General features: G+C 37.1%; 1 protein-coding gene and 1 long non-coding RNA gene across 2 annotated transcripts in view; one reads left to right on the top strand and one right to left on the bottom strand.

Moving 5' to 3' along the window:
• The window catches only part of HMGCLL1 (3-hydroxy-3-methylglutaryl-CoA lyase like 1), a 136,805-nt gene that overhangs the window by 24,329 nt on the left and 97,815 nt on the right, over nt 1-14,661 (top strand). The gene's annotated exons all lie outside the window — the stretch shown is intronic.
• The window catches only part of LOC135578982 (uncharacterized), an 82,921-nt gene that overhangs the window by 14,765 nt on the left and 53,495 nt on the right, over nt 1-14,661 (bottom strand). Inside the window, exon 2 of the long non-coding RNA XR_010471163.1 lies at nt 11,106-11,669. This is a non-coding gene — a long non-coding RNA (uncharacterized LOC135578982). The remainder of the gene's footprint in view (nt 1-11,105; nt 11,670-14,661) is intronic.

Raw genomic sequence — 14,661 nt, 5'->3', positions numbered from 1 at the left:
AGATAACACCTCCAAAACATAATTACTTCCACAATGAAATGAATAAAATAAAGGTGTAGAGGCTTCAATAAAATAAATCTGAAATGATACATGTTTTATTGAAGTATATGAGAGAGACACTGATCTTTTCCAAGAAAAGAGCTGAACCTGATTACAATGTGGAGGTAGAATATCTGCACTTAGGACATGGCTTCCAAAATAGCAATTATTTTAATGTAACTGTAGGACTTTTAAGATGTAGATTGGTAGAAGAAATATTTTAGTTGGGTTTTAAAGTGAATTCCTAAAGTCTATAAAAGTGACTCCAGTGATTTATTTCCAAAACTACCACACCTCATCACAAGACATAACAGAAAAAATCTGAATGGGTTTTCAATTGCCAAATTGGTTTAAGAACTAAGATAAATCTGGAATTTTGGAACTTGCTAGTGTCTTTCTGAAATTTCAAAATTTTGGAAAGTCATACTTAGAGACGCTTATTTCCATTTGATCACTTCAGATGGTGTTTCTGTCTTCTTTGTCAAAGAGATTGTAAACTATGGAAAGCTTAATCAGCTACAAAAAATATGCTAAAAAGGCACCTGATAAGATGTCTCACTAAGTATCTATATAAATTCCCTTATGTTCAAAAAGAAACAATAATATACAAAACAGACATTTTCAGCTTGGAAAAGTGTAGAGATTTTATGCAATTACAAAAATTAAATGGTACAGTGTCCTTTTTCTGTTTACACAATATCAAAATGCTTCAGTGCTAGGCGTCTGATCTGCATAACCACGTATAGCTGTCTCCTAACTATGCAGTTTGTAAATCTGCTGGCTCTTATTGCCTAATAGTAGCTGCCAGGTGATCAGACTAGATTAATTTGCATGATTATTACATATTTCTTCTTTGATGGACATCATCTGAGTAGGTAGATCTCTACTCAGTGTGATGCCTTCTGTCCTCAAGCTTTTTCAGACAAGTCAAGACTCTTGCCAGCAGTAAAGCTGCAGTTTGTCTCCATCTCTGCTCTCATCAACATGGGCAACCACCCCTAACCCAAACCAAACTCATGGTATAATTTACATAAAAGAGAAAGAAAACCCCTTTTTCCTTCTAGGCCCAGCTCTGCAACAAGTAGAGTCAATGGAAGTTTTGCCAATGACCTCAGTAGGAGCAACACTCTCTAAACTTCCTTTCTTCTAGCAGACCAATAAACTTCTTATCTGCACAATGACTGCCACATATTTGTACCACATATTTTTGCCTACAGTTAGACTAACTTAACACTGGGAAAAGTTACATAGCCATAAATTCTGAAAGCATTTAATAGGGCTTTTAGGCATATAACCCCCTGCAAATCAGCAGAAGTTATGCAGCTGAAACCTGATGTTCGCTCTGGAAGTGCTATTGAGGTAGCATTTTCTTGTACATGGTATGACTGTTAGCAGACATATGGGTTTTTATATCAGAATAATGAATGAAATCTAGACATTGTTTATTTGTAATATATGCAATTGAGCAACTGAATTAATGAAATGGAATTTGTGGATAAATGGCATGTTCAGGCAAGTAGAAAAACACTACTGCTTGTAATTCAGCCTTTGACATTTATATTTAGGGCTGAGATGGAAGTTTTATGTTGCTGGTTTTGTTGTCTCTTACAGGTTTCAGTAATAATTCCAGGTTTGGAGGAGGGACAGCAAATATCCGTGTTATATGTATAATTACAACGTAGGCAAATTTTGGCAAAATGGCTTTCCAACCAGCAGCCTTCCTCAGTGCAGATGGGAAAAGGCATCGTAGGCTGAGATTCCAGCTGGATGCAGTATTTTCTGACTGGAGGAAGGAAAAAGAAAAAAAAAAAGGCAACCGTGATGGAGAACTGGAATGATCACATCTGCCCATTAGGGGCTGGACATCTATCTCTCTTTACACAGAGCTACTGGGCAGCCATCATTTACATTAAAACTCTCAGTCCATTACTAACAGTTGACCTTGTGACCTTGGTTTAAATGCTTCACATCCCATTACTTTCCTCCTGAGTCATCTACTTTCCTAATATTTTACAAAAATTCACTTCAGCATTGTCACACGTTTCTGGCCCCAATTCTGGAAAATGTTTCCATTCAAGAAAACACTCCACTGTGTGCTTTATTTTACTTATCTCCTGAAATTAAAATGAAGCATGCCGTTGCCATTTGCTCTCCATAGAGATAGACTGAAAACACACTTATGTGCTTCTCTGTTCTGAGCCCTGAATGATGAAAGTTATTTTTTCCAGTCTGTTTCAAACAGAAGAACTAATGTAATCATAAATGCATTGAAATTAAATCTCAATAAAGGGTCTTCAGAAGAATGCGTATATTCATGTTCCCACTTTAAAAAAAAAGGTTTATTATACTTGAAAAAGATATTTTAAGCATTCCAGCTTTCTAAAGCATTGCAGTATACTTTTGCAATAGCTTGTTACCCATTACTGAATAGATTTAATTATACTTTCTCTGTAGTAGAATTACAGTTACAGATGTTTTTTTGCTACTGATTGGAAAGTCAGTAATAATTTAATTAGATATTATGACAGTTTCCATGGCTTATACGTTAACACAGTTAAATTCTCTCTGTAAACTAATTTTGAGAACAAATGTTTCTGTTCAAAATCTTTTACAGTGGAAATGTTTCAAAGGTAGAAAAAGTTAATTATAAGGTTTTTTTCCCCTTCTAAATCCTCTGAAGGAGCAAGAACATTTTCCATGGAAATATGGTCAGTCACTGAAATGTCAAAGAGGCTCTAACTGTAGAACACTGAACGGTATATGGAAAGTATATGAAATTTAAACTACCTTCCAATCTGAGTTAAATGGCAGTATTTATTTATAAAACTATAGTGACCCTCAGAGTGCAGAAGATATGCTTTTTACTGTGTGATTTTCTTGTATGCAAGAACATTGAATGGCTGTATTATATTTAATTAAAAGCAATAGTGGACCTACCCAGACGTTAAAAGGGCTTGATCTGAACAGTGTGTTGACATCAGATGAATAGGAGAGGCCACCTGCTAGCTCCACTTCTGGCTTTGTTGGTGATTTGCATTCCTGTGGCCTGTTGCTCTGCATGATTGCTCTCAGCACTTCACAGCCCCATGAACTGTTTAATATCATGGATACCTTCCAGCCATGCAGGCTATCTCCTTTTGTAACATCAGTGCAAAAGAAAGAATGACCACTTGCATGATACTGATGGGTAGAGTATGATGTTTTCACTTAGCATATACCACATCAAAGAAGAGGAAATGCTTTTCTATAAACTGGATTAAGATAAAAATTAATCCATTCTTGCCTAAGAGTGCTAACAGACCTTTTTTTCTCTTTCTGAAAGATAATGCTCATCATTTGAATCTGTTCAGAGTGTAAGTGGTATCCTTGTCTTTCCACTTGAGCACAAGAAGTTTCTAGTATAAATAGATAAAATTTAAATAATTTACCAAATATATGCACTGATTGAACACTGGGAATCCCTTCAGTAGCATAAATGTATTCATGAACACAAATGTAACTATTAGACTGCATGTGCTTTATAACTGTTAGATTGCCAGTGCAGTCCTGATGTCTGTCATCTTTCTTAAAAATGATAGATATTTTGAAATGAGGCAATAAAAATGGAATCAAAAGCAAAAACCAAATCATTATAGGATTTGCCACTAGGTAATATCAAAAGACAAAAGAAAAAATTCAGATCCCTGTTTCCGTATATTGTCTACTCTTGCTACATAAGATTCAGTGAAAGTTTCTTCTATGCTTCCAACTTGAAGGTTATTGTATCATGACTCAAGGAGAGGAAGGGTGACATTGTCTAAAAATAGTCATAGTTATTTTCCAAATTCATTTGTATTTGTGATCTATATTAATTTTTGCAGTGATGAGTTGATTTCATCCCAGCAAGCTCTCACTGACATTTTCTTGTAGTTTTATACTTCAGTATTAAATAATGTATTTAGCAGACACAAATATGTATCCTGTTACGGTGTGATAAAAGATACACTCATTTATTTAAGTTCTAGAAGGAAAAGCTAACAGTTACTTTAAGTTTTAGTAGACTGCTGAAAAACATGCTTGGTTTTGTGTTTGATGTATCTTTTTCATTATGCAGTACAAGACAGAAAAATAAAATATTAATGCACAGCAGATTTATGCACAATGTGTGTGATATTTCACTTCTAACTTGATGTTAAAAGATCTTTAAAATGTGGAACATTTTAAATCAACTTTTTGCTATAACCAAATAATAACATTTTTGCTAAATTATTTAGTTACTTAAGAGCTGGTATAACTGAGATTAAAGCAGAATTTATGTATCTAAATGTCTCTTTAGAAGCCTAACTCTAAAGCACATATTTTCCAACTCCTTACTCAGCTTACTGCAATATATAAAATTCCTATGTATTTAATATTGTGATTTCAAGGTTGTTCATGTATCACAAATTTTATTTCTCAGCATATTCACAGACAACTCAGTCTTAATGCTTAAAGAGTGCAGAGATTTCATTTTGAATTCCAGAAGATACAGTGCCCCCAACACCGAAGAGAATTGTAGTTTCAGTTCCATCCTTTGGCTCAAATGGTCTGAATCTAACAATGTTTCTAAACTGCCAGATTTCAGAGGCTTTGGGGAATAGGAGCTGTCAGTTTCTTCTCATTAATTAAACTTTTTCATTGGCTGATTAAATATTTTGTAGTTAGTGGCTGTGATCAAGTCAATAACTCCATGGCTTGCTGACTGCTATTACCCCTAGAAAAACTATGGTGCTGGCTAGGGAACTGCAGTTAAATACAGGGCTCAGCTCTGCTCAGGCAGGATATAGGCCAGTCATGAGCAGTGCACCATTGGTACTCGGTTGGTTTGGTTTTCTTGCGAGAAAAAATTGTCCCCCGTTTCCAGATTGTGAAACACCATCAGAGAGAAGTACCTCTTCAGTTTGTAGTTAAGCATCCTAAACCTTAAAAATAATGAACCTGAGGATAATCCTCCACTTAGAGTGTTTTAATTTGAGGTGCTTTGTGGTATCATGACATCTGCAACAGTTCTGATAGATATCACAGGGCCTGCAGGAGACCTTCACTCTAGACTAGCAGCCAGGGGATGATGGCATCTCAAATGGCACTGTTTTTTTGCAAGCAGGCAGTTGAATCCCAATAAGGGTGTTTAAGCTTCTGTGATAGTCATTATCTAATCAGCACAGTCTAGAGAGTGACTGAATTCACTCTGGGCTTGGAGCGTGGAATGGCTTTTCCAGCTTCCTGGATTGCATTGGCTAGGTCTTCACTGGCTGCCACTGGAGCTCCTGTGTCTAGCACACATGGAGACAATTGCATGTAGACACATAAACTCAAGCGTCTTAATCATGCACCTAATCTTACAATTAACTGTGATACTTTCCTATACTTCAACTGTAATCAGTAAAACTATAAAGATTTTGAGAACATCTTGCAACAAATGCAAATGTTGTAATCCAACTCTTTGTAGGGTGACCATGGAAGCGGGTATTGTACACTTGGACTTCCAAAAAACCCGCAATTATTTATGCACATCTTCTCCATATCATTAGGTAAATGCAGAGAGAAAAGAGCAGAGATACTGATCTTATTCCCCCAGTGAGCTGTTTTGCAGCACTGGTTTGACTAAGAGCTAATACAGTTTATGTCCACCACACTTCTTCTGGAGGGGCCCTGCAGTCCTGAAGAAGCTGAAGGACTTGAGACTGGCAGCAAATTAAAGTTTAATATGTACTGCAATTTGTATCTTTTAGAATCCTACAGCACTTCCCCATCATAACTGTGTGTTAACTGCCATTACATCCAAGTATATGAAGTAATAAATAGGTCCCAAGTGCCAACTAAATGTTAAAAAAAAATCTGAGACTTTTCTTCTCCATGTGGGAACCATCTCTAGTGAACTATACTTCTGTAAAAGGAAATTTATTACTGTTGTCCTACAAGTGTTTTTCTTCACTAGAAAGCTGTTATGGAAAATGGCAAAGAGTTTACTCTTTTGTTGAGTGCTCTGTAAATGCTGTATGCTTTCTCCAGATACAGCTTTGCAGATGGAAATGTTTGAGATGAGGCTGAATGCTTTACTGAATTGTGACCTGCTATAACATGAGTTTTCTTTTCAGCCCAGTTGTCTCTGCTGTGCACTATTCAGGTGCTGCAAAACAGCTGCTGGACTAGCAGATCTATGCGGATTTAAATTCTCCTGAGTGCATGAATCCCCATTTCATGGTGATGGAAAAGGACTGAAAAGCTGTGTACCAGCTGACTTTTAGCCATGAAAAAGAGATGGGCTTTCCCTGAAGAGGTGATAGTCCAGAGCACTCCTGCACTCCGCTGATCCCTGTATCTTTGGGTCTATGCACAGATTTGTGTAATTTTGAAGCAGAACTAACTTCTACCTCAGTCAAAATAGTTTCTAGTGAAGTGCAAAAACACTAAAAGTGACATAAACTCATCTTTGCCACCCGTACCTGGCAGGGGCTTATGTTTAATCAGAACTAAGGAATTTAAGTAAAAGAGTAAAATTTCACTTTTAAAACAAACTAGATTATCATCCCTTTGACCACACCTCGGGAGACAGCTTTAGGATAGTATCTCTAAATATATCCAATACACGATAAGGAATTGATAGTGGATGTTTTTGTTGTTATAGCCAGTGGAGTGGTAAGGCATGATGATAACTACTGCTATGTATTGCTATTGTATATAGAATGATGGGGTTGTGGGGCACCACACTCTTTAGGGCTTATCTTTGTCTATTTTTAAGCAAAGTGTTAATTGAGTGCAAATGTGTCTGATTCTGTGATGTAAAGAACTGTTCTTTGTTGACAGTCCTTAGTCTCTTGATTGCTTGTTTGGTATTGGCCAGCTGTTGCCTTGAGTGATGAAATACCTTAAAATATGAACTGTGCTTTCTTCAAAGTATGCATTTTGCCTTCAGTATGGTGAAACGATCAAACACTTAGCTTACAGGAAGAGACCAACTTTGCTATAATAAGTACTGGGGGGCCTCAGTTCAAGGACAGAGAGGATGCTGAGGAATGTTAAAAGCAGACACTGTTATCACTCCCTTGAGTACTGAGTTTACCTTCACCTATTGTTTCTTTGGATCCTCCCTCTCTAACCTTGAAGAATGCCTTTCACGAGTATAGTGATATAATTTAAGGAAGGTGTAGTAGCACTGGGGAAGGAGAGAAAAAGGAATATCCTCATCTTTGCAGTATTTTTACAGAAAATAATAGGCAACCCTCTGGATTCCATGAACATTTTAAAACATCTGCCCTCTTGGTAACAATTTAAAACAAAACAAAAAACAATACCCACACTACCTGTCCCCTTCTAGTTACCCCTCTCCACGCCTAGGAAAATTCAGGATAGTTTCATGTATGTTCCTGTGTTTGGAAAATGAGAAAATATATTTGTAATTCTTGACTGATGTGTGTTGACTTCTCCTCCTGCTAACTTAGGAGGGGATGAAACCAAGTCTCACTGATGTTCTGACATGAGATATATGCCATGAATGTATTCTTTTTGAGAAAGAGTCACTTTGTATCTTTCCACAACTTAAAATCTTAAAATCTCAGGACCTGCCTGCTTACAAAACAAATAACTGTCTCCAGCCTTGACAACACCTCCTCCCCCCACCCCGACCCACACTCAGATGGTAACTGAAGGCCCACTGAAGTCTGTGGCTTCCCTGGATCTGGAATGAGGCCACTGGGACACTAAGTTCAACACAGCTACTCAAAAGGGATATGAATTCACAGGACCAAGAGCTACCGAGGTGCTTGTCCCATGCAGAAAAAAAAATCTATCCCAGTAACAACTTGTTATTTGTATTTTCTCTGCAGTGTGTTCCCTGAAGGATCTCATAACATTTCTTCAGTGCCCTTGAAAAATAAATGTAACAATATTTGTGGCTTACGTTCACTTCAGTGGGATTTTTGCTTCCTAGCTCTTCTGAAACACTGGTGACCTGTTCCCAGCTCTCTGACCTGCTCTCTTACCTTCATTTCACACCACTGGGAGAGACTGAAGCCTTCTGTGACTCCCTCTTTCTGAGAAGCATTCAGTTCCCTTATTCTCTGACTTGTATTTCTTACCCGCTGAAGGAAAGAAATTTCTTCTCTCCTGACTTAATCATTTTACCAGCTACCCTCACTGCTGTTTTCCTTCAACAGAAGAGTTGGCCTCCTGCTCACCTGTGCTTTGCAGAAATTCACTGGTGTGGGCACAGTGCAAATCTAAACAGCTGGAAACTGATTGTGGGAAGAAGTTAGGTCCAGCTCTTAACTCCCTGAGCAGTGAAAGGGGTTTAAAAATTATTAGCAGTAAGTTGGATACATTCAAGTTGGAGTCTTTCACATACACAACACAGACTTATATGCATGTATGAGGCTACGTTTTGCACCTGCTAAGATGGTATCAACAGTAAATCTAGAAAAAAGTAGGATTTGATATTTTTTTCTTTCCTGAAAATCTTCATTTATGACAGAAGACAGGTCAAGACATTGCTTAGGTAGCCCATTTGAGATAACTGTAACAGGTTTGTTTCTACTGTTGCTGGTGAGAGTACGAAATACAAGAATTCAACAGTAGCTTAGGTAGGCCATACCCAAGTTTCTTGCAGATGGTGACTGGAAAAGAACAAAGAAGGCAGGAAAAGGAGAAGGGTTTAGAAATGGAGCATGCCATTCCTTTTCATTCAAAAAGAGCTGTGGAAAAACAAGACTCTGCTCTCAAGACTGCGTTCTCAACCTACAGTAAAGAGCCTGGACTGCCAAAATTAATATAATTTTCCATCTTAAAGCCTCCTGTAACTTTTCAGTGAAACCAACACAGGAGAATAAATAAAGCAACTAAATAAAGCAACTAGTACCAAATTTGGAAAAAAAAAAAAAAAAAAATTCTGTTATCAGAAATGAATGTTATTCCTAAACCACTTTATTGTGGTTAATTAGCCAGTTGAAATATGTTACCTTTGAGCATTTGGTTTCTCCCAACCCCCTAGTACTTATATGTATGTTAGCAGGTATCCTGAATCTGGAATATCTCTTCTTGAAGCATGATTATGGTTATCTACAGTCCTGAAGCACTGCACTCTTCAGAGTTAAGAAGGCAGAGCAAAGGTCAATGGAAGCTTAGCTCATGAGTTTTTACAATCCAGCACACAGTCTGAGGAAGTCCAAGCTGTGGTGTTTCAGTCTCATGAATGTCTTTTGGCTTTCACTTCAGCTTGTATTTAAAGCTGGATAACTGTTTTAAAGGGCACTTGAATTCAGTGTCCTTTGTAGCATACTGTTCTGTGTCTGTTTAAGAGGTGTTCCATGTGCTTTTGGCAGATTATATTTCCAGCCATTCTGAAATGTTTAAAAAGGCCAGTTTTCTGAACTGCCTGCTGCTGTATATACTGTAATGCAAATTAGGGCTTTTGAAGTTATGAATAAATTAGTATTTTAGATGTACTTTGTTGTGAAAATAATAATAATAAAAATAAAATAACCCTCAAAAATATAAATAGCAGGGTAAAAAATATAGGTTTAATATTTCTATGCCTTATCTTTTTAAATTTGGAAGACTTGATTTTGTTTCTTTTTGACACTGCTGGAAGCCAACTAAATCAGTTCCCCCTGTAGCAATATGGGAGTCTTCAGGCCCAGAGTAATTGCAAAAATAATTGCAAAATAACATAACTAATTTTTAGCAAACAAACACACTGGGGATGATTGTCAAAATGAGAAGATCAAATCATTATGAGCTTATAGATTTTGACTCTACCCACTGCCACATGGAAAACATGAGGTCAAGACAGAAAAGCTGTTTTGCTTTGCTGCATTATGCAAAATATATAGCTGAGTAAGTAAGAAGGGGTAGTATATATGGATGTACTTTATTTCCTTTCTGTTTTGGTCATTAGAAAATAAACACAGAAGCTGTTGTGATGGAGCATGGGACAGAGCTTAAATTTGGAGGGCCTGGAGCTGCTTATCTTTATGTCAACCTTAAACCACTTGTTAGATTTATAGCAGATGCACAGCCATTCCAGAAAAGCACAGGTCAGAGTCCTATATGTCTGCCAATCCCGTACAAAACATGTATCATCTCTTTTTTCATATCTGTTAGCCTCATACAAACGTCTCATTAACAACACTGCTTAGAGATATCAGGTATCCATGTTTATGAACCTGAATCACTGCCCAGATGAACTGATTGTGAAGAAACCATAAGGGAAAGTGTTCATTCAAATATTTATAAAGGATGGTTCACTGGTTATTGCTGGTCCTGCTTTCATGAGTAAACAAGTAGTCTGCAAGCAATTTAGATGTAATAAATATAGATACATCAATATTTTAATTCTGTTAGAAATACATGTAAATGGTGTGCAAGATCATGTCTCAGTATTAATAATGAAAGGTACATCTCACCATCTGTACCTCTGTGTGAGTGCATGTGCATGTGCAGATTTTCTCGCTAGAAAATATATTCTTGGAAATCCTAATTTAGCACATTTTCACACATACCAAAAAGGAATCTTTTCTTCCAACTTAACATACAATATTAATGTGCACTAAACATCACCCTTCAAGTCATATGCTTGTAAAATCCAATTGGGATCAATAGGTATCCTTTCTACGTACAAACTCCTACATTTATTTAGGTTTCTAAATTTACATTTAACAATGTAGCTAACACTTTTTTAGTGTAACATAGCATTGTTCTATAGAGCAAAATGATAGTAACATGGAATCTGCTCAAACACTATAGGGGTTGAGGGTTCTATGGACTTGGGGCTTTTAAGTTTCAATAGTTCTCACATAAAGTTGGCACACTGGATATCGGAGGGTTCACTCAAGCACTTATTTTGGATAATCAGACCTGATGACATAATTGAATGCCTTTGGTTTTCCTTGTACAGCTCTTAATTTTAAAATATTATGTGTCCTAAGAGTGCCCAGCACTTCACAAAACAGAGTCCTTATGCAGTGCAGTCATAGTTGCACTTCACAGAATTACAGAACCACAGAATGGCTGGGGTTGGAAGGGACCTCTGGAGATCATCTACTCCAACTCACCTCTTAAACAGGTTCACCGAGAGTAGATCACACAGGATTGTGTCCAGATGGGTCTTGAATGTCTCCAGAGAAGGAGACTCCACAACCTCCCTGGGCAGCCTGTTCCAGTGCTCTGGCACCCTCCAAGAAGTTTCTCCTCATATTCAGGTGGAACCTCCTTGCTTCAGTCTGTGCCTGTTGCCCCTCATCCACTTCATTATGCTAACATTAAACATACACTTTTCAGACTTGGTATCTATTTTATACTGTTCACATATTACAATGGTTTGCTTTTTTCAGGTTTGTCACTTTTTCTTCACAGTAAGAAGCCAGTTTACAACATTGCACAACTGCTGGACCTTGGTAAAAATAAATATATTGCAGCCATGTGCTAAGCAACCACGCCGATATTGCTTTCACATTGCACTTTGATTCTGATCTGCCATACCAGGGTTATTACGGGCCTGAGCCTCTCTGGAGCGAAGCCTGACAAATGTGCTGAGCTCTGTCAAACTTGTGCGGCGAGTCTCTGAAGTACTCATCCGATGCGAGGGAGGGAGGTTTCATCCATACGGAGGCTTTTGCCTAAACAAAATGGATCAAATTGAAAGCAGTTGTAATTTGGAGCATAAATCATACATCAAATAACAGAACTGCAGTTTGCCTGTCATTTTTCACAACGAAAATATGCGTAACTGGTACTTTGCTGAGGAATACCTAAGTGGAGTTTAAATATAAAAGACAATGCCTGCTTTAAAGGAAGGCTGGTGCTTCATTTAAGAAAATATGCTTTATCATTAAGATTAATATACATATCCAAAACAGTATATGTCTGCAAGGTTCCAGAATGGTTTAAAATAGATTCCATTTGGAGAGCAAAGCCCACCTCAACTGGTTTCCACACTCTGTGACTTTCAGATCAGGGTCTAAAAAGTTCACATCTCGGTGGGAAATGTCCTTTATCTCGTTCACAGCAGGTGAGTCTGTCAAAGGTGAGGAATGATACTAAGATGATTCCTTGCAGCCCACTTTATCTTTCAGTCTTGTTTTGCTTTATTAAATTTTTTAAACACTTCATCAGGTTAGTCACCAAGTTTTATTCTTTATTATTGCACTAATTTTAAAATGATACTATTTTGTCTGCAGGAATAATGAGAAAAAGTCATTGGGGATCAGCTGTGGATATATGGCCCCTCCTTTACTCATGGTCTCGTGGGGTGGATTAGTCATGTGTTGGTTTAACACATCCCTACAGGCAACGTCTTATTGCTTAAGGTTCAGAAATATGAATAATAAAACTAGACCATAAGCTATTTAGCTTGCTAGAAATTAAATTTAACAGCTTCAGCTCATGAATCCAGCTGTAAAAGTACATACAAGGCATTAAATTAACAGGAACACATGGAAATCTACAGGATCATATTCCAGAGGATCCAAGTTTTGTGTTTGTTTTACCAGATAATATTGTAAGACTAGACAAAACAGATTTATTTTTTTTCTAACATTTAACTTCTCATTCCACTAACAAAATCATTCTTTGAAGAAACTTTACTGCTGCAGAACAATATGCATAACCTTGACTTGTCCTTCTCTCATAAAAACACCAAACCCCTCAACTAGTCAACTTCCTTGTTTCTGTAGCAAAATATTGATGCACTTAGGAAGGATTAATGTGCCCAAGGAATTTTATATATATATATATATATATATATATGTACATATATATATATTTAATATAGTGACCAATCCCACTAAAGATGTTGGATCTTCATATAAACTTCTTGTGCATATCCTTAGACCATCAGTCACAGTAGTACTTCTAGTGTTAGTATTTGAGAATATATTCCTATAAATAAAAATCAATTGCTAAAATCTTGCATCTCAAGAACAGACTGCCATCCAGTTTGTTTTTTTTCAAAGTTGAGACATTGCTGTTTTTACTGGTTTTACATACAAAGCATTGAAACACTCCAGCAATATGCAGCAGTGTAAAATCCCAGTGTAGATTGTGTGTGTAGGGGGGGTATCACTGATATCGTTGTAAGATATGTTTGAGCCTTCTGTGGCAGAAGTTTCATGTAGGAAATTCGTGTGTTAAATGCTATGACTGCTCTTAAGACAGTGATAAGTGAGGAAGTATGGCTGACAGGGTAGTAGGCTTCATAGAAAGGTGAGCTTTGCATCTATTATGAATATATCAGTGAGAACATATTGAATGGGTCAGGTTAAGTGCAAAAGTGAACATCTGGCAACTTGCCATTCTCTGGACCCTACTTGCAACACCTGTACAAAGGCCAAGTACTTTGTCATTACACAGGATTTCAGGATTTCTTATTTTATGAGAAAAATAAAGTGCTTTTTCTCCCTTGGAGCAAATCCTAATTCTACTTCTGAGGCCAAGATGACTCCTTCTGCACTGCAATTGTGTTTTGGCAGCACAATTCAAGGCAGTAGACTTTGATGGCACATCTCTGTACAGACCAGCGCACCAGTAATGGCTAAGAATGAGAGCCAGGTCAATGACCAGCTGCTAGCCCGCTCTCTTCCTTCTGCAGAATACTGAGTGACACCAGGAATAGGATGTTCTGCTTGCTTATCCCACTGCCCCCCACAAAAGCTGAACTACTGTCAAAGTCTTGGGTCATATCTTGTATGAAGTCAGCTGTCCCTTGTTGCCCAGATATTCTTTATGTAATTATTACTAGGCAGCCTTTTTTGGGAGAAAGTTGCTATCATCACAGCCACATATCCATCACATTTATTGTCTTCTGACATAATCCCTGTGGCCCTATGTTGCTTTTGCTAGGTGACATGCTACCTATTGTGAAACCACAAGTAAGTGTTCATCAGGTTATCATGGTTACTGTCTTTTCAGCTTTTGTATATGGCTTTATCTTTTGCAGTGGTAGAGATGGAAGGGCTTAGTTATGGCACTATATAAGGGAGCCAGTAAATCTTCCTTTAAAACTATGACCTGATCAATATTCATTTAGAAACATAACATCACATATTGGCTCACACAATCTGTTTTGTTCACATCAGAGGTATACATTAAGGTACCTATTTAAGTACATATCAAGATACAAATACATTAGGTGTTAGGTCTAACTAGTAAGTAACCTGTCTCAGGATCTGCAGTCCATTGGTTATTATAAGAAATCAATAAAACAGTGATGAACAATTGAATCTACTTCTAAGTAAAACTCTTAATTCCACCTCATGCCACGTGGGTAAAGAGTTGTTACATCTTTTAACCTTTCTTTTAAAGCTGTCTTTTTATGCATAATGACACTAGTCCTTCTTGGAATTCTGCTAAGTTCTTAGCTTCCATGGTATCTTGTGCAAAGATAATAATCCCTACTAGTTAAGGATTGCCTAAATATATACTATAATAAGAATATTTTTATCAGTTTGAAATGTTCTGCCTATCATGAAATTAATCCTTAGTCTTACGTTATAAGGCAAAATGTGACATACTCAATTTTAACTTTGGTTGAAAAGTCATACTTTTCTGATTTGTCATGATGACATGTGTTAAGAATCAAAGGAATCATTTGCTTTCTTAATGGTATGGGAA

Source organism: Columba livia, chromosome 3, assembly GCF_036013475.1.
Source record: "Columba livia isolate bColLiv1 breed racing homer chromosome 3, bColLiv1.pat.W.v2, whole genome shotgun sequence".
In the NCBI taxonomy this organism is placed as follows: Eukaryota; Metazoa; Chordata; class Aves; order Columbiformes; family Columbidae; genus Columba; species Columba livia.
Note: the sequence above shows the minus strand (reverse complement) of the source record. Positions and strands in the feature narration are given on the sequence as shown.